Genomic DNA, 20,088 nt, shown 5'->3' with positions numbered 1-20,088 from the left:
GTGACCTTAAGAGTTGTTTAGCGACGCTGATTCGAATACGATCCATGTCGATTCCCAAAGGGGTTGAGCTATGATTCGGATACGATCAAGAAGCCCCCAAGTAGGTTCAGCAGTTTGCTAATCAAAAGGGTATCGACCGCTATGTTCTCTTTGGTTCGAATACGACCTATGTTTGAACAGGAAGCCCCCAAGTGACCATATAAGATAAGCCGTAAGGCAGGATACCCATGTTTTGAACCATGCATCATGACAGCAAGTTCTCTTTGGCAACCATTAATTTGTCTGAGATCTCAAACTTGCGAGAGATTAATTCTTTTTAAACCAGAAATTCTTAAACCAGATATTGAGATCCTCAAAGCTTTGTAAGGGACAAATTTACCTTGAGCCGGATGTTGAACCGGTTTTGAGAGCTTCAAAGCTTTGCGGGAGAGAGATGTCTCTTGAGCTGTATTTTAAACCGGAATCTTCATTTTGAGCCGGAAATTTTATGACGGCTTTTAAATATTTGCCAATAAAGCAGTAGCCTCCAGGCTCGGGTTATCTTCCCTTCAATGACCCGGAGTTCTTGAATTCATTGAAACCGGATAATTTTGTCGAGTCATACCATTGTAGCCCCCGAGTCTCAAGACGACTCGAGGAGTTGGCTTGAGATTCTCCATATTTGACCATAGCAGAAGGTATACATCGTTGGCGTTGATAGCACGATGTGAATCCACAGAAGGTTGAAGTGACTGCGGCGGGTTATAAGTGATCCCGTATGAGCCTTGTCAGCAACTCGACCAATGGTTTCTTCCAAGGCTATTTGAAATTAACCAAACTGTAGTGGTGGCAACTTGTGCACCTGCCCACTGAGCCACCCAGTGCAGACGGCGGTTGATAGTATATGATAATTTGCCTCCATTTTGTTGAAAGAAAAACCGGGCTACCCAAGCTGTGACTTGCTCATACTCAATAAACAACTCATGCAGACAGGTGCGGCCCGCTGTGTTGATGTAGACCGGGTCGTACGGGCGGCGACTTGTGCGCGTCCATTCATCGGGTAATATGTTATGGACTATCGCCGGACGGAATATTGTCAGCCCGTGCTCCTTACCCATGGTATAAACCACATCTGCAGTGAATGATTGTCCTATATATAAAAATACATAGATCAAAATAATTGTTCCTTGACAAAAAATAATACATGCTAATAAAATAGACTTTAGATGGATAGCACCTGATTCGTTTAGGCCGGAAATAACCCGCCATGAAGTTGATGATCACTAGGTAAAACTGAAACCACTCACGGGTGAGTCGGCCGCGGGAGCAGACAGATAAGTCGGCCCGATGTTGTAAGCCGGTGCGGACGAGCAAGTTGTCCTCCGTGTTGTAAGCCGGCCCGGACGCATGAACCGGTCGCGAGGGCGGAAGGGCGAGTCATCCGTGACGTTGTAAGGCGGTGCAGACGGGCGAGTCGGTCGACGCGTTGATGTAAACCGGACCGTGATATGCATGTCCGTGAAGCTGCATGGCACAGCCGAATGTACCTCTGCGGTATAATACCACCCCTTTTTCGTTTAATAGCTGTTCTGGTATTTTTTGCCGGATGAACACGGACGCTGGTGCTGGATAATGCATAGTGCTGCTTTTGTTTTTGAGAAAAGAATTTGATTGGTTCTCTTGTCTTCAAGTGCCTGAGGTCTCCACGTGACCTTCTCCTCCTCTTCCTTTTTAAGTAAGTCCAGAACAATGCACACATGGCCCCTCGAGCAGAGTTTCTTTTTTCCTTCTCAGCTTCTGTTTACTAGTTGATGTACTGCATCTTCCTGACATCCAATGGAATAATACTTGACTGCAGCGGCCTTCAGACGACGACGGCTGTTGAAGTAGAGGTGGAGTGGAGCAGGTATAACCAGCGCGAGGTTGGAAACGTTTCAGAGCGGCATGCACCCACGACCAAATCCTCCTCCAATTTGTTGTTGGTTTGACTTTTCTTCTTGTACTGACGGACCAATGGATGGATCACTTGGGGGTTGACCCTTTGTCATGCTTTGGCTTTAATCTTCTTCCGAGGAGTATGATGACCCCATCGTGCCAAAGCCTGATGATAATTGTACTAATACATTTAGTTATTTGTGGGACCATGGCTGATTTTGGAGAACTCACCGAGGAGCGCGAGCCTCTTTCTTTTCTTTCCCAACTTCCCAATCTGCTCACTGCTTTCCTTTCTTCAAGAAACAGCTAGTAGCTTTCAAGTGAGCATGCAAGGGCACAGCCGGGGTCGCGTGGGAGCCCAGCGGGTAACCAGTGACGGGCAACTTGACAGCCAGCAGAAACGGAGCCAGTGGGCCGCGACACCATGAAGGAGACAATCCATGCAGCGCAAAAACGAAAACAATAGTGGGCGTAGGCACAGCGTCGTAACATGCACGGGAAATTTGCGCGGCCGCTCGGGTGGCAGGCACGCAAGCGTAGAAATAAGGCGAAGGCAGGCCACCATCAGCGAGGACGCAGGGGCTTGACCCGGCGGCGACTCGACAAATTTGACGGACATGACCCACAGCACAGCTGGATACGCGGCAGAAGCGGAGACGCGTTGAATCGGGGTGGCTCGCAGCCAGCGTAAGGCTAAGCTGGAGACTAGGAGAGCCCGTCGCGGCGGAGCGCGGGCAGTGCAGGGAGCCCTGAGGCCCCTGACGGCAGCGAAAAGCCATGGCGGGGCACCGGTTTGAGGCTGCAATGGCAGAGGCGCGTCGGCCATAGCAGAGTTGTGGTAGTAGAGGCGATGCGGGTCGCGGACCTGACGGGTTGGAAGCACTGCTGCTCGTCTCGACCGCAGAGGCAGCAGGCGTTCGAGGCGAAGATGTCAGTCCAGTGGTGCGAAACCGGGTCAAGCGCGGATGCGGCAGCTCGAGGCAGATGATTTGAAGGCGGCTCATTGTAGTAGGCGACGGCAGGGGCCGGCGACTTGTAGGGCCAGCGGGCAGTTTGAGACCGCAGCGGGGTCGGCCTGGTGCGACCACATAGAAAGGGCGCAGCTAGAGAAATCCCAGTGGTTCGGGACAGAGGCACGACCTGCCCAGAAGTGATGCGCTCGACGCACAGCCGGCGACCGGGACGCAGCAGGCGGCCCGAGGCATGGAAACTCAGAGGTGGAGGAGGCGGCCTGGGGCGGCACCACGATAGTTGCGGATGTGACGATGGCGACCGGCGGCTCGGCGTGAACCCGACCATGGGGCGGCCTGAGGCGGCAGGGTCGGCTCACCGCGGCAGCGGAGGCGCCCGTGAAGTGAGGTTGCAGCGGAGGTTGCTTCCGATTCGTAACCGGTTGAACAGACCGGGTCGTGGCCTGTTTCCCTCTTTTTTTGATGTGTTAATCAACCTGCCTTGGATAGTTTTTCTTTCCACTTGTGACGACATAGCAGATCGCTTTATGAGAACGCCCTGGGATTTGACTCTTGCCCACTTGTGCGTGCGTTGATACTTGTCGGTCTCGGCGACACGCAATAATAGCACAGGAAACTGATCTTTTATTCGAATTCGACTACTCGGGTCGTATCGATAGGTAGATGAACACCGAACCATAATTTCTTCCTCAACTTCAATCTCAAAAAATCTTTATCTGAAAAAAGTGTCAATCCCTTGATCCCTGGGAAGATCCCTCCAAGAACTCATCACCACCGTGCGCAGGCCCCACGGTGGGCGCCAACTATCGTGAAATTGTCATGGCAGATGTCCTTAATGTCAGGACTTAGTCGCGAGGCCAACACATCTATATGGTAGCTTGAGAGGGGTTGATCGGGATGAGAGACGCAACCCACGAGACAAGGATTTAGACAGCTTCGGACCCCGGGAAACATCATCCGGTAATAGCCCTATATGATGTTTGAAGCTAGATCTCATTATCATCACGAGGGAGTCGCTGTAAACCGGCTCTCCTCTAGTTGTGTCTAGCCCTAGAGATTGTTTCTTTCTCTCTTGTCCCTCTTTGGGGTGCCCTGCCCCTCCTTATATAAGTTAGAGGGGTGGGTTACATGTGGAGTCCAAATAGGATTAGGACTAGCCTATCTTCTACTACAAGCCGGATACAAGTCCAGGTCTTGATTCCTTGTAAGGAAGATATTCCTCATGCCTTTCCTCTTAAGCCGGCCTACCATAACGTAAGCCGGCCTTCTAGCCTTGAGCCTCCTGGGCCCCCGGGTCTTTTCGCTCCTCTGATCCGCTTGCCAGGTCACCCATAAGTCGCCAGGATCGGGCGGGTCACTTAGTGTGTCGTCCAGCCAGAGCGGGTCATTATTGAGTCACCATGTCCGGCCGGGTTATACTTCCGGCCGGGTTACACCGCAGGGTATATCCCCGACACCTTGACAAGATTTTGAAATAGTTCAAAATGTAATAGTCAAAGAAAGAGTTCTTGCCTGTGCTGCAAAGGTGTGAAATTGAGTAAGACTCAAATCCCGACCACGACAGAAAATAGAAAGAGAATGAAAGTCATTCCCTATGCCTCAGTCATAGGTTTTATAAAGTATACCATGCTACAAACCAGTCCTATTGTATACCCTGCCCTGAGTTTGGCAAAGGAGTACAATAATGATCTAGGAGTAGATCACTAGACATTGGTCAAGAATATCCTTAGTAAGGACTAAGGAAATGTTTCTCGATTATGGTGGTGATAAAATAGTTCGTTGTAAAAAGTTACATCGGTGCAAGCTTTTACACTGATACAGATGACTCTAAGTCTCAATCTGGATACATATTGAAAGTTTGAGCAATTAGCTAGAGTAGCTCCGTGCAGAGCATTATAGACATAGAATATTTGCGAAATACATACAGCTCTGAATGTGTCATACCCGTGACTAAACTTCTCTCACAAGCAAAACATGATAACACCGTAGTACTCTTTGGGTGTTAATCACATAAGCGATGTGAACTAGATTATTGACTCTAGTAAACCCTTTGGGTGTTGATCACATGACGATGTGAACTATGGGTATTAATCACATATAGATGTGAATATTGGTGTTAAATCACATGGCGATGTGAACTAGATTATTGACTCTAGTGCAAGTGGGAGACTGAAGGAAATATGCCCTAGAGGCAATAATAAAGTTATTATTTATTTCCTTATATCATGATAAATGTTTATTATTCATGCTAGAATTGTATTAACCGGAAACATGATACATGTGTGAATACATAGACAAACTTAATGTCACTAGTATGCCTCTACTTGACTAGCTCATTAATCAAAGATGGTTATGTTTCCTAACCATAGACATGAGTTGTCATTTGATTAACGGGATCACATTAGGAGAATGATGTGATTGACATGACCCATTCCATTAGCTTAGCACTTGATCGTTTAGTATGCTGCTATTGCTTTCTTCATGACTTATACATGTTCCTACAACTATGAGATTATGCAACTCCCGTTTACCGGAGGAACACTTTATGTGCTACCAAACATCACAACGTAACTAGGTGATTATAAAGGAGCTCTACAGGTGTCTCCAAAGGTACATGTTGAGTTGGCATATTTCAAGATTAGGTTTTGTCACTCCGATTGTCGGAGAGGTATCTCTGAGCCCTCTCGGTAATGCACATCACTATAAGCCTTGCAAGCAATGTAACTAATGAGTTAGTTACGGAATGATGCATTACATAACGGGTAAAGAGACTTGCCGGTAACGAGATTGAACTAGGCATTGAGATACCGACGATCGAATCTCGGGCAAGTAACATACCGATGACAAAGGGAACAACGTATGTTGTTATGCGGTTTGACCGATAAAGATCTTCGTAGAATATGTAGGAGCCAATATGAGCATCCAGGTTCCGCTATTGGTTATTGACCGGAAACGTGTCTCGGTCATGTATACATAGTTCTCGAACCCGTAGGGTCCGCAAGCTTAAGGTTTTGATGACAGTTATATTATGAGTTTATGAGTTTTGATGTACCGAAGGTTGTTCAGAGTCCCGGATGTGATTACAGACATGACGAGGAGTCTCGAAATGGTCGAGACATGAAGATTGATATATTGGAAGCCTATATTTGGATGTCGGAAGTGTTTCGGGTGAAATCGGGATTTTACCGGAGTACCGGGGGGTTACCCGAACCCCCCGGGGGCTTAATGGGCCTACATGGGCCTTAGTGGAAATAGAGGGCAGCAAGGGGAGTGTGGGGCGCGCCCCCCAAGGCCCAAACCGAATTGGTTCAGGGCAAGTGGGCCGCCCCCCTCTCTCCTTCTCCTCCTCTCCCTTTTCTTGCCCCTTCTCCTAGTCCAACAAGGAAGGAGGGAGTCCTACTCTCGGTGGGAGTAGGACTCCCCATGGCGCGCCCCCTCCTAGGCCGGCCGCCCCTCCCCCTTGCTCCTTTATATACGGGGGCAGGGAGGCACCCCATAGACACAACAATTGATCTCTTGATCTCTTAGCCGTGTGCGTTGCCCCCCTCCATCATAGTCCTCCTCGATAATATTGTAGCAGTGATTAGGCGAAGCCCTGCGACGGTAGAACATCAAGATCGTCACCACGCCGTCGTGCTGACGGAACTCTCCCTCGACACTCGGCTGGATCGGAGTTCAAGGGACGTCATCGAGCTGAACGTGTGCTAGAACTCGGAGGTGCTGTAGTTTCGGTGCTTGATCGGTTGGGCCGTGAAGACGTACGACTACATCAACCACGTTGTTCTAACGCTTCCGCTTTTGGTCTACGAGGGTACGTGGACAACACTCTCTCCTCTCATTGCTATGCATCACCATGATCTTGCGTGTGCATATGATTTTTTTTTGAAATTACTACGTTCCCCAACAGAATATGAGATTGATAATAGTTTTTGCAATAATATAAAAAGTGGGTTTGGAAGAGTGTCAACTTTAGATCCCACGTATTTGGAGAATGTCCAATCTTATGGTATTTTTGATAAAAGTGGGTTTGGAGAGGTCATGACTTTAGTTAATATTAATCCCACTATCTTGGAAGAGTGTCAACTTTGCGTGCATATGGATCGTGTTGAGAATATGTTATGTGATAACTATTTTGTTGAATTTGCTTATGATCCTACATGTAATTATTATGAGAGAGGAAAATATGGTCGTAATTTTTTTATCTTACTAAATTAACTCTCGTCATGTTGAGATTGCTATCGTCTCTTTCTTTTTCCTTGCATATGCTAGTTTTTGCTTGCCTTGCAAATTTGTTTGCTTATAATATGCCTATGCATAGGAAGTATGTTAGACTTAGATGTGTTTGTCATGTGTTTCATGATGCTCTCTTTGCGCTTCAATTCTTGTCTTTCATGTGAGCATCATTGTCATCATTATGCCTAGCTAGAGGCATTAAACGATAGCGCTAGTTGGGAGGCAACCCAATTTTATTTGTGTTTTTTGTTTTTGTTTCTATTTAGTAATAAATTTTGCATCTACCTTCTGTTTAGATGTGTTTTTATGTTTTAATTAGTGTTTGTGCCAAGTAGAACCTATAGGATAACCTATGATGGTAGTTGATTTGATTCTGCTGAAAAACAGAAACTTTGCGCGCACAAAATTAGTTTTGTTAAATAACAGAAACGTGCTTTTGCGTTGATTATTTTTGATGCTGATCAGTAGACAAATTTTCCAGGACTTCCTATTTTGGCAGGATATTTAGAGTTCCAGAAGTTTGAGTTAGTTACAGATTGCTACAGACTGTTCTGTTTTTGACAGATTCTGCCTTTCGTGTGTTGTTTGCTTATTTTGATGCATCTATGGCTAGTATTAAGTGGTATGAACCATAGAGAACTTGAAATATAGTAGATTTAACACCAAAATAAATAAAGAATGAGTTAATTACAGTACCTTATGTGATGGTTTTGTTTTCTTTCACTAACAGAGCTTATGAGATTTCCTGTTGAGTTTTGTGTTGTGAAGTTTTCAAGTTTTGGGTAAAGATTTGATGGACTATGGAATAAAGAGTAGCAAAAGCCTAAGCTTGGGGATGCCCATGGCACACCAAGATATTCAAGAATAGCGAAAATCCTAATCTTGGGGATGCCCCTGGAAGGCATCCCCTCTTTCGTCTTCGTTCATTGGTAACTTTACTTGGAGCTATATTTTTATTCGCCACATGATATGTGTTTTGCTTGGAGCGTCGTGTATTATATTAGTCTTTTCTTTTTAGTTTACCACAATCATCCTTGCTGTACACACCTTTTGGGAGAATCCTACTTGATTTGAATTTGCTAGAATACTCTATGTGCTTCACTTATATCTTTTGAGCTAGATAGTTTTTGCTCTAGTGCTTCACTTATATCTTTTAGAGCACGACGGTGGCTTAATTTTGTAGAAATTGCTAGTCTCTCATGCTTCACTTATATTATTTTGAGAGTTTCTTTTATAACAGCATGGTATTTCCTTTGGTTATAAAATTGGTGCTAGAATGGTAGGCATCCAAGTTGGGTATAATAAAAACTATCATAGGAAGTGAATTGGATGCTATGATCAATTTGATACTTGATAATTGTTTTGAGATATGGAGTAGTGATATTAAAGTCATGCTAGTTGGGTGATTATGAATTTAAAGAATGCTTGTGTTGAAGTTAGCAAGTCCCGTAACATGCATGTATGGTTAAAGTTGTGTAACAAATTTGAAGCATGAAGTGTACCTGGATTGTGCATCCTTATGAGTGGCGGTCGGGTACGAGCGATGGTATTTTCCTACCAATCTATCCCTCTAGGAGCATGCGCGTAGTGCTTGGTTTTTGATACTTCTAAATTTTTGCAATAAGTATATGAGTTCTTATGACTAACGTTGAGTCCGTGGATTATACGCACTTTTACCTTTCCACCATTGCTAGCCTCTTCGGTACCGTGCATTGCCCTTTCTCACCTTGAGAGTTGGTGCAAACTTCGCCGGTGCATCCAAACCCCGTGATATGATATGCTCTATCACACATAAACCTCCTTATATCTTCCTCAAAACAGCGACCATACCTACTGCTACGTCTTGAGCTTGCGTTGGTTTTCCTTGTAGAGGAAAGGGTGATGCAGCAATAGTAGCGTAAGTATTTCCCTCAGTTTTTGAGAACCAAGGTATCAATCCAGTAGGAGGCTCCTCAAAAGTCCCACGCACCTACACAAACAAACAAAGAACTTGCAACCAACGCAATAAAGGGGTTGTCAATCCCTTCATGGCCACTTGCGAAAGTGAGATCTCATAGAGATAGTATGATAAGAAATATATATTTTTGGTATTTTATAATATAGATGCAAAAAGTAAAGATGTAAATAAAAGTAGATTGGCAGCAAATATGATAAGAGATAGACCCGGGGGCCATACGTTTCACTAGAGGCTTCTCTCAAGATAGCATAAGTATTACGGTGGGTGAACAAATTATTGTCGAGCAACTGATAGAAAAGCGAATAATTATGAGATTATCTAGGCATGATCATGTATATAGGCATCACGTCCGCAACAAGTAGACCGACTCCTGCCTGCATCTACTACTATTACTCCACACATCGACTGACTCCTGCTTGCATCTAGAGTATTAAGTTCATAAGAACAGAGTAACGCCTTAAGCAAGATGACATGATGTAGAGGGATAAACTCATGCAATATGATATAAACCCCATCTTTTTATCCTCGATGGCAACAATACAATACCTGCCTTGCTGCCCCTGATGTCACTGGAAAAGGACACCGCAAGATTGAACCCAAAGCTAAGCACTTCTCCCATGGCAAGAAATATCAATCTAGTAGGCCAAACCAAACTGATAATTCGAAGAGACTTGCAAAGATAACTCAATCATACATAAAAGAATTCAGAGGAGATTCAAATATTTCTCATAGATAAACTTGATCATAAACCCACAATTCATCGGATCTCGACAAACACACCGCAAAAAGAGATTACATCAAATAGATCTCCACAAGAGAGGGGGAGAACATTGTATTGAGATCCAAAAAAGAGAGAAGAATCCATCTAGCTAATAACTATGGACCCGAAGGTCTGTGGTAAACTACTCACAACTCATCGGAGGGGCAAGGATGTTGATGTAGAGCCCTCCGTGGTCGATTCCCCCTCCGGCGGAGTGCCGGCAAAGGCTCCAAGTTGGGATCTCGCGGATACAGAAGGTTACGACGGTGGAAATTGTGTTTCGTTGGCTCCCTAGATGTTTTCGGGGTACGTAGGCTTATATAGGAGGAAGAAGTACGTCGGTGGCCGCCCGAGGGGCCCACGAGACAGGGGAGCGCGCCCTATATGGGGGCCTCCCTACCCTCTCGTGGCCGCCTCGGATGCTTCTTGACTTGCACTCCAAGTCCTCTGGATCACGTTCATTCCAAAAAAATCATGCTCCCGAAGGTTTCATTCCGTTTGGACTCCGTTTGATATTCCTTTTCTTGGAAATACTGAAATAGGCAAAAAAAAACAGCAATAAGGGCTGGGCCTCCGGTTAGTAGGTTAGTCCCAAAAATGATATAAATGTGTAAAATAAAGCCCATAAACATCCAAAAGGGGTAATATAATAGCATGGAACAATAAAAAATTATAGATACGTTGGAGACGTATCAAGCATCCCCAAGCTTAATTCCTGCTCGTCCTCGAGTAGGTAAATGATAAAAAAGAAAATTTTGATGTGGAATGCTACCTAGCATAATTATCAATGTAATTTTCTTTATTGTGGCATGAATGTTCAGATCCAAATGATACAAAATAAAAGTTCATATTAACATGAAAATGGTGATACTTCAAGCATACTAATCAAAGTAATCATGTCTTCTCAAAATAACATGGCCAAAGAAAGTTATCCCTACAAAATCATATAGTCTGACTGTTGCTCTATCTTCATCACACAAAGTATTTAATCATGCACAACCCCGATGACAAGCCAAGCAATTGTTTCATACTGTAATAATCTCAAACTCTTTCAACTTTCACGCAATACATGAGCGTGAGCCATGGACATAGCACTATATATGGAGTAGAATGGTGGTTTTGGAGAAGACAAAAAAGGAGAAGATAGTCTCACATCAACTAGGTGTATCAACAGGCTATGGAGATGCCCATTAATAGATATCTATGTGAGTGAGTAGGGATTGCCATGCAACGGATGCACTAGAGCTATAAATATATGAAAGCTCAACAAAAGAAACTAAGTGGGTGTGCATCCAACTCGCTTGCTCACGAAGACCTAGGGCATTTTGAGGAAGCCCATCATTGGAATATACAAGCCAAGTTCTATAATGAAAAATGCCCACTAGTATATGAAAGTGACAACATATGAGACTCTCTACAATGAAGATCATGGTGCTATTCTTGAAGCACAAGTGTGGAAAAAGAGATAGTAGCATTGTCCCTTCTCTCTTTTTCTCTCATTTTCTTTTTTCTTTTTCTTTTTCTTTCTTTGGCCTTTCTTTTTTTCTTTTTTTTTCTTTGGCCTTTCTCCTTTTTTTCTTCTTTTTTTCTTTTTGTAAAGTCTGAAGTCTCATCCCGACTTGTGGGGGAATCATAGTCTTCATCATCCTTTCCTCACTAGGACAATGCTCTAATAATAAAGATCATCACACTTTTATGGATTTACAACTCAAGAATTACAACTCAAAGCTAAAACAAGATATGACTCTATATGAATGCATCTGGCGGTGTACCGGGATATGCAATGAATCAAGAGCGACATGTATGAAAATTATGAAGGTGGCCTTGCCATAAATACAATGTCAACTACATGATCATGCAAAAAGCAATATGACAAAAGTAATGCGTGTCATATGAACGGAACGGTGGAAAGTTGCATGGCAATATATCTCGGAATGGCTATGGAAATGCTATGATAGGTAGGTATGGTGGCTGTTTTGAGGAAGGTATATGGTAGGTGTATGGTACCGGCGAAAGTTGTGCGGCACAAGAGAAGCTAGCAATGGTGGAAGGGTGAGGTGCGTATAATCCATGGGCTCAACATTAGTCAAAATAACTCATGTACTTGTTGCAAAAATCTAGAAGTCATCAAAAACCAAAGCACTACACACATGCTCCTAGGGGGATAGATTGGTAGGAAAAGACCATCGCTCGTCCCCGACCGCCACTCATAAGGAAGACACTCAATAAATGAAATTGTGCTCCAACTTCATCACAAAGCGGTTCACCATACGTGCATGCTACGGGAATCACAACCCTCAACACAAGTACTTTTCATAATCACCTCAACTAGCATGACTTTAATATCACTACCTCCATATCTCAAAACAATTATCAAGCATCATATTGATCATAGCATCCAATTCTTGACTATGATAGTTTTTATTATACCCAACTTGGATGCTCATCATTCTAGGACCAACTTTATAACCATAGCAAATACCATGCTGTTCTAAAAGACTCTCAAAAATATATCAGTGAAGCATGAGAGACTAGCAATTTCTTCAAAAATTAAGTCACCACCGTGCTCTAAAAAAATATAAGTGAAGCACTAGAGCAAAAACTATCAAGCTCAAAAGATATAAGTGAAGCACATAGAGTATTCTAGCAAATCTTAATCAAGTAGGCTTCTACCAAAAGGTGTGTACATCAAGGATTATTGTGGTAAACTAAAAATAAAAGACTAATATAATACACGACACTCCAAGCAAAACACATATCATGTGGCGAATAAAAATATAGCTCCAAGTAAAGTTACCAATGAACGAAGACGAAAGAGGGGATGCCTTCCCGGGGCATCCCCAAGCTTAGGCTTTTGTCTATCCTTGAATACCTTGGGGTGCCATGGGCATCCCCAAGCTTAGGCTCTTTCCACTCCTTATTCAATAGTCCATAAAAGCTTTACCCAAAACTTGAAAACTTCACACCACAAAACTCAACATGAAATCTTATAAGCTCCGTTAGTGAAAGAAAACAAAACCACCACATAAGGTACTGTAATGAACTCATTCTTTATTTATTTTGGTGTTAAACCTACTGTATTCCAACTTCTCTATGGTTTATAAACTATTTTACTAGCCATAGATGCATCAAAATAAGCAAACAACACACAAAAAACAGAATCTGTCAAAAATAGAACAGTCTGTAGCAATCTGTAACTAACGCAAACTTTGGGAACTCTAAAAATCCTACAAAAATAGGAAGTCCTGTAAAATTTGTCTGCTGATCAGCATAAAAAATAATCAACGAAAAAGCACGTTTCTGTGATTTAACAAAACTAATTTTGTGCGCGCAAAGTTTCTGTTTTTCAGCAGAATCAAATCAACTATCATCATAGGTTATCCTATAGGTTCTACTTGGCACAAACACTAATTAAAAGATAAAAACACATCTAAACATGAAGTAGACTCAAGGTTTATTACTAAACAGGAACAAAAACAAAAAACACAAAGAAAATTGGGTTTCCTCCCAACTAGCGCTATCGTTTAACGCCCCTAGCTAGGCATAAAAGCGAAGATAGATCTAAGTAGTGCCATCTTTGGCACTCAATTCCTCAATAGAGCACTTATAATCTTTAGGGGTTTCTCCCTTTTTAGCAATGATTAAACCTTTATGCAAAAATTCAAGAAATTTGTTCGTAGCAAAAGGTTCTTTAACGATAGAGAGGCAATTGGGATGAACACTTATGGATTTGAGATCCGCGTCTCCTTTACTAGAAGATTCCCCCTTATTTTTAGGAACATAAATAAACTTGGTAGTTTTGGTAGGGGGTTTTGGAGTGTTTTTCACGACCAGTTGCGAAAGTGAGATCTAATAGAGATAGTATGATAAGAAATATATATTTTGGTATTTTATAATATAGATGCAAAAAGTAAAGATGCAAATAAAAGTAGATTGGAAGCAAATATGATAAGAGATAGACCTGGGGGGCATATGTTTCACTAGTGGCTTCTCTCAAGATAGCATAAGTATTACGGTGGGTGAACAAATTACTGTCGAGCAATTGATAGAAAAGCGAATAATTATGAGATTATCTAGGCATGATCATGTATATAGGCATCACGTCCGCAACAAGTAGACTGACTCCTGCCTGCATCTACTACTATTACTCCACACATCGACTGACTCCTGCTTGCATCTAGAGTATTAAGTTCATAAGAACAGAGTAACGCCTTAAGCAAGATGACATGATGTAGAGGGATAAACTCATGCTATATGATATAAACCCCATCTTTTTATCCTTGATGGCAACAATATAATACGTGCCTTGCTGCCCCTGCTGTCACTGGGAAAGGACACCGCAAGATTGGACCCAAAGCTAAGCACTTCTCCCATGGCAAGAAAGATCAATCTAGTAGGCCAAACCAAACTGATAATTTGAAGAGACTTGTAAAAATAACTCAATCATACATAAAAGAATTCAGAGGAGATTCAAATATTTCTCATAGATAACTTGATCATAAACCCACAATTCATCGGGTCTCGACAAACACACCGCAAAAGAGATTACATCGAATAGATCTCCATAAGAGAGGGGGAGAACATTGTATTGAGATCCAAAAAAGAGAGAAGAAGCCATCTAGCTAATAACTATGGACCCGAGGGTCTGTGGTAAACTACTCACAACTCATCGAAGGGGCAAGGATGTTGATGTAGAATCCCTCCGTGGTCGATTCCCCCTCCGGCGGAGCACCGGCGAAGGCTCCAAGATGGGATCTCGCGGATATAGAAGGTTACAACGATGGAAATTGTGTTTCGTTAGCTCCCTGGATGCTTTCGGGGTACGTAGGCTTATATAGGAGGAAGAAGTACGTCAGCGGCCGCCCGAGGGGCCCACGAGACAAGGGTCGCGCCCTATAGGGGGGGCACCCTACCCTCTCGTGGCCGCCTCAGCTGCTTCTTGACTTGCACTCCAAGTCCTCTGGATCACGTTCGTTCCAAAAATCATGCTCCCGAAGGTTTCACTCTGTTTGATATTCCTTTTCTTCGAAATACCGAAATAGGAAAAAAACAACAATACGGGCTGGGCCTCCGGTGTCACGCCCAATATGTGACCCTATCGAAAAGGAACTCGAAGGTCCCACCAAGGATAGACCCGCATATTGAAACGCTTTTGCAAGGTGGATATCATTACATCAACATTACATAATAGATGGGGATACATACAAGAGGCATACAATGCCACACGAATACAACATCACAATACATAAGATCACCCTTCGACTACGGATGAAACACAAACAGAAACTCGAATGACATCCACCCTGCTAGCCCAGGCTGCCGACCTGGAACCTATCCCTGATCGAAGAAGCAGAAGAAGAACTCAACGCAAGCAAGCATCGCTCTCGCGTCATGATCATCGCATAAACCTGTACCTGCAACTGTTGTTGTAGTAATCTGTGAGCCACGAGGACTCAGCAATCCCATTACCATGGGTATCAAGACTAGCAAAGCTTAAAGGGAAAGGAAGGGGTAAAGTGGTGAGGCTGCAGCAGCGACTAAGCATATATGGTGGCTACCATATGCAAATAAGAGCGAGAAGAGAAGCTAAGGAACGATCGTAAACTAGTAATGATCAAGAAGTGATCCTGAACTCCTACTTACGTCAAACATAACCCAAAACCGTGTTCACTTCCCGGACTCCGCCGAAAAGAGACCATCACGGCTACACACGCGGTTGATGTGTTTTAATTCGGATCTGGTGTCAAGTTATCTACAATCGGACATTAACAAATTCCCATCTGCCTATAACCGCAGGCACGGCTTTCGAAAGATTATACCCTGCAGGGGTGTCCCAACTTAGCCCATGACAAGCTCTCGCGATCAACGAAGGAATAGACCTTCTCCCAGGAAGACCCGATCAGACTCGGAATCCCGGTTTACAAGACATTTCGACAATGGTAAAACAAGACCAGCAAGACCACCCGTTGTGTCGACAAATCCTGATAGGAGCTGCACATATCTTGTTCTCAGGGCACACCGGATGAGCAAGACGACGGGTTGGCATAGACCCTGGTTGCCCAGGGGGCGCCGGACATCGCTCGGTTTGGACCAACACTTAGACAAGCACTGGCCCGGGGGGGCTAAAATAAAGATGACCCTCGGGCTCCGGAAACCCAAGGGAAAAAGGGCTAGGTGAGGCAAATGGTAAAACCAATGTTGGGCCTTGCTGGAGGAGTTTTATTCAAAGCGAACTGTCAAGGGGGTCCCATAAATCACCCGACCGCGTAAGGAACGCAAAATCCGGGAACATAACACCGCTATGACGGAAACTAGGGCGGCAAGAGTGGAACAAAACACCAGGCATAAGGCCGATCCTTCCACCCTTTACCAAATATATAGATGCATTAATAATATAAGAGATATTGTGATATCCCAACAAAATCCTGTCCACCATGGAGCAATCTTCAACTTCACCTGCAACTAGCAACGCTATAAGAGGGCTGAGCAAAGTGGTAACATAGCCAAGCAACGGTTTGCTAGGAAGGGTGTCAAAGGTTAGAGGTTCATGGCAATTTGGGATGGCTTGAATAAACAGGTGATAGGTAGCGCAACATAGCGATAGAACGAAGCAACTAGAATAGCAATGATAGTAGTGAGATCCAGGGTAGCGGTCATCTTGCCTGAAATCCAGCTAGGAATAAGAACAAGTCCATGAAGAAGACGAACGGGAGCAGTCGAACGAATCCTCACAATCGCAACATTACCGGAACTAAGAAGCAACACCGGAAAGAAACAAACAACATGGTAAATGCACAAGCATAAACATGGCATGATGCACAAACAAGTATGATGCATGTCCAGTTTAATGAGGCATGGCATGGCAAAGTGCACAAACAATACTACAAATTAAGTGGAGCTCAATATGCAACGAGTTGCATATTGAAGAAACACCACATGCAAGTATTTAGTTCTCTCTCATTTTGTACCCAACAATATTAAATGTTATTAAACATGGCAAGGGGTGAAGCACATGAAAAACTACCTATCTAGACAAGTTTAAATGAGGCCGGAATAGTAAACAACAAGTCCGGAAAATCCCCATATGCATATTTTAGATTCGGTACTGTTCTGCCCTAAACACAATTTTAATGTTGTTAACCAGCAACATAAAGTGGACCATGTTAAACTAGGCATTTTTCCACCCCATTTACATATAAAGTTTATTTAAAATGGAGCTACGGTTATTTAGTAATGAAATAAATCATTTTAGCATGGCATTATGCAAAATAAACACAAACAACATGTTAAACATTTTTAACATAGATGAAAGTGGCATATTATTAATCTACACAATTTTCTGAGCATTTTACATATATAAATTATTTACATGTGATGCATGGTTTGTGAGTTATTAAATGTATGATGTGTCAGGGGTTTTCTGCAAATTCGTTAATTCACTGGATAAATAGCAAATTCGCAGGACAGGAAAAAAAATTAACATTGGGCCAAATCTGGCAGGCCCGAATGTGTACAGGAGAGGGCACTGGGCTGGGGAGCTGCTCACCCATGGGCTTTGGACCGGTCGGTAGAGCAGGAGGCTGGAGCCGGCGGAGCTAGCTGGGCCGAGGCGAAGCCGGCCCAGGCGCGTGCGGTCGAGCGCTGCGGCTGGAGGGGCGCTGGGACTTGGAGGCCGGCCACGCTGGCACTGCGGTAGCTGGGCTGGGCCGAGGAGGCTGGGCTCTCCTGGCGCTGGCTGGGCCTGCAGCACGGGAGGCCCACGCGGGTGCGGTTGCGCGTGTGCCCACACGCACGCACGGAAGAGGAAGGCCGGTCGGTGGCGGATTCCGTCGGGGCGAGGGCGAAGCTCCGGCTACGGAGGGATGGCGAGGAGGCCGGGAACGGATAGATCGGCGCGGGGGCAACCGGATCCGGTGGTTCCCGGCCGGATCCGATGAAGGCGGCGTCGACGGCGAGCTCCACGTGCGGCGGCGGACCTGCGACGGGGACAGAGAGAGACGTTGAGACAGGAGAGAGAGAGAGCAAAACGGAGGAGGAGAGGACGACGGAGCAGGGAGGCGGTGAGGCTCCGGCCTGGAAGGTTGCTGGCGGCGGCTCCGGCCTGCGGCGCGGGAGCCGCGAGGCTCCGGCGAGCTGGTCGGCAGGAGGAGACGCGCGGGGAGCGAGCGCTCCCTGGCGGCGCGCGGCTGAGATCCGGGCCCCGAGCGGGCTTCAATGGGCTCCAGATGGGCCTGGCAGGGCCGCGGCGGCGGGGAAGTGGGCAGGGGCGCGCTGGGGATGCGTGGAGGGCTGCGAGTGGCTGCGGGAGGCGGGGAAGGCGACGTGGCGGCGCCCGGTTGGCCGGAGCGATGCCTCAGGTGGCGGCGCAGCCTCTGGGCCGGCGACAAGTGGCGGACGGGAGGTGGCCGGGCGCGGAAAACGAGGCGCCGGTGGCTGGGAGGTTAGGGGAGGCTAGGGGATAGGGTTGCCCAAATTAGGAAGGAGGGGTGTTTATATGGGGGTAAGGCTAGGGTTGGGGGGTTTTGGAGGGGTTTCGGACCCTCGGATCTCGATCTGGCGGCTCCAGACGCGAGGGGGGGGGTATGTTGGACCTAGGTGGGCTGTGTAGAATGCCTTGGGCTGAGAAGAGAGGGATGAAGTGCGGCCCGGCACGGTTTCCGGATACCGAAAACGTCCGACGTATATACCGACTATATCGCGGTTATATATTTAACGGTTGGGCAGTCAAACGAACTCCGAATGCGATGAAACTTGGCAGGCGCTCCGTCTACACTATAATAAGACCGCACGACAAGTTGCAACCCATTCCGAGAGCATTTTTATGCCACTTATAAAATAATATTTCGAAGGTGCCGCGGGCGCGTGCGAGTGTGGTCGGGCTCAGAACGGACAACGGAGAGAACTGGGGAAACCCGAACGGATGCAAGTTTTGAAAAACATGCGGATGAAATGCAGATGATGACATGAGACGAGATGCATAACAAGAACAAAAGGCAAAACAAACGACAAAAACCCAACCACGAAGGAAATATCATATAGCATCTCCGGAAAAGGCAAGAGTTGGAGTTACGAATATGGAAAGTTGTATCCGGGGCATTACAACACTCCACCACTACGAGAGGATCTCGTCCCAAGATCTAGGATGACACCGGAGGGAAAAGGAAGAGGAAGATAAGCGGTAAAACTAAGTTGCTTCTTCGACCAAAGAGTGACACCAAAGAACCTTGAGAGGTTGAAAAGTTGAAAGAAAGAACACAACGGAATTGAAAACAATTGAGAGCACTGCGGTAGAGAATAGAAACAAGGGGCACCATGTGAACCTTGGAGGTTGCAAAGACACAAATCAGGAGTTTAATGGACAAGAAGGAATTGAAACCACTCTGGTTGAAGCGAGATAAGAATGAATAATAATGATATAATTTGGACAACACTCCGACTGTAAATGGAAGGAATTGAACATGAACTTACAAGATGAGAGGATACTTGATGAGATCAACAACACACTACCTCCGGAACTATTGAAAGAATGGCATAAGGGGTAAGAAAGATTTCAGACAGCTCTCCAGTTGAGGATGGAGGCAAAACTTGATAAGATGAGGGAACTCGAATGAAAACACGACACACCGGCTAAATGGATAAGCATGAAAATGACATGATCTTGATAAAACAAGATGATGGGTGAAGAGAGCAACATCACATTGCCTCCAAAAGAAGGAATAGAAGATAGATCATTGGAATAACAGAATGAAGAAGAAAATGCCAACTTCTGCCACAATTGAGCTAAGAAAGCACCCTTCCAAGAAGGTTATAACGGAGTTGTTGGAAAAAACCAACAGCAAAACGAATAAGCTTGTAGTGGGCTTATGGAAAACATCCCAAAACTATGAGGTGACAACCTGCCACTAACGAAAAACAATTGCTTGTTTGAGGCCAATGAAGGGATGAAAACTTCTTTTAATGAGAGAATAGGAGGAAACTTGGATCTCTGATAAGTACCACAAATAGCAACATTCCCAATGGAAGGCTTTAGGTGAAAACTATACCAAGATAACTCCAAAGAAGAGATTGATGGATTTAAAATACCTCGTTCTTGACAATATGTGAATCGTGAAACATGAATGAAAATTGTCAAGAGTGACATAACACCACCTCAAAAGATAAGGTAGAAAGAATTGCACTTTGGAACGCAAGATGAAGAATACTTGAACTCCTCTGAAAAGAATCTCGATGAACACTTCGAGAAGAAATTAAAT

The sequence above is a fragment of the Triticum aestivum genome, chromosome 5B (genome assembly GCF_018294505.1).
Source record: "Triticum aestivum cultivar Chinese Spring chromosome 5B, IWGSC CS RefSeq v2.1, whole genome shotgun sequence".
Classification (NCBI taxonomy): Eukaryota; Viridiplantae; Streptophyta; class Magnoliopsida; order Poales; family Poaceae; genus Triticum; species Triticum aestivum.
Note: the sequence above shows the minus strand (reverse complement) of the source record.